Here is a 1,626-nt window from a genome sequence, read left to right as displayed (position 1 = left end):
TGGAAAGAGTTCAGTATCTAATTGAATTTATTTTACTTAATAAAAAATTGTCTAATTTTACGTGATTTATCCCAAGTTTGGTGGAAGAGAATTGAATGTCTTAGTAAAGAACTTTTCAATCTTTAAACTTAAGTTCAAGATGTTCAAAGTTTATTATAATATAAGTTTGGTCTAAATGTAATTATTCATACATTATTAATGATTTAATCTTATTTGTTAATGTTTGACGGATGGATTAGATTAAAAATAATGATGCATATTGATTGTGTACTACAAATATAAACCTCTTTTTTTACATAATTTTTATAATGACCTACAAACATGGTCAAAAAAGAGTTAAGTTCCTCCTAAAGGTATTGGGCTAAAAGAATGGAACCCAAAAGAACACATTGAGGAGTTGAATTTCTCTTTAGTCGGAACTATATTGGTAGAAGTTGATTGATTGGATTTAGAGTGTAAAGGTGTCATCTAGTTGAAAGAAAACCAAACTAGATGTCCCTTCACTAATGTCACATGTTAAGAGCTTTAGTTTAACGTGTGGGAATCAACTTCCTACCTTTTCAGTTGACAAGACTTGAGATTTGAGGTGACAGGAGTACCTAAAGATATTTTAGAAAGAACAGTAAACCAAATGTCAGACTAAAACCATTGGCCAAGAGATGTCCTCTTCATCATGGTTTTACAGTATAAAAAGGACCTCAAGCCACCTCTGTAAAGCACTTCACTTTTCACCTTCACCTTCACCTTCAACCAGACTCTCACTTTTCACTTTCACCTTGATCATCTTCTTATTCACAGACCTTGAACCCCTTTTCATCATTTACTTTCACCTTCACCTTCACTTTCACTTTTTCACCTTCGCCTTCATCCTCTTTTTCTGAGAATTTCTCTTCTCTGTAAACCATTCTTGTCCACTTTAAACAAAGCTCATTCATCCTCTTGTGACATTAGTGGAGGTCTCAACACTTGTTCTCCACCTCTCTTCCTCATTATTAGTTCTTGTATTGGTTTTTTATCATTAATAGAAGTGTCTTCCTCACAAGTTTACTTACCCCTAATCTCTCATATTAACTATTATTTTTCACTTAATCTATTTTCACGAAACCCACCCGAATTACATATAAAGATGATTTTTTTTTTACTTTTAAAACATGATATTTTATAATTTTAATTTTATTGATAAAATACTAAAAAATTACCATCGTGATGAATGTTTAAAAAAAAAAGAAGAATCAATCTTAAAATTTAACTTTATCATAACTAAAATTTATTATAAGAACCAATCTATCAAATAATACTATACATTTAAGTTTTTTTTGTTAACTAAATCTAATCCAATTAGTTTAACATAACAGTTATAACTAATATTACTTCAAATTTTATTATTTAACTTAGTTAGATTTAGTTCATAAAAAAAAATTGAATATATAACATTACTCTCAATCCATATACAAAAATCATACTATTAAGATCTTAATTAACATTTTCGCTCAAATTAATTCCTTCACAAGATTCTTAAATAAGAATGCGTTTGGTTCTTTTATTTTTTTTTTACAAAATTACTTTTTTATTTAAAGAAATTAGCTTTTCTTATATTTATGTGAATTTTATTAAATAGTAATACAA

This window comes from Arachis ipaensis, chromosome B04, assembly GCF_000816755.2.
Source record: "Arachis ipaensis cultivar K30076 chromosome B04, Araip1.1, whole genome shotgun sequence".
In the NCBI taxonomy this organism is placed as follows: domain Eukaryota; kingdom Viridiplantae; phylum Streptophyta; class Magnoliopsida; order Fabales; family Fabaceae; genus Arachis; species Arachis ipaensis.
Note: the sequence above shows the minus strand (reverse complement) of the source record.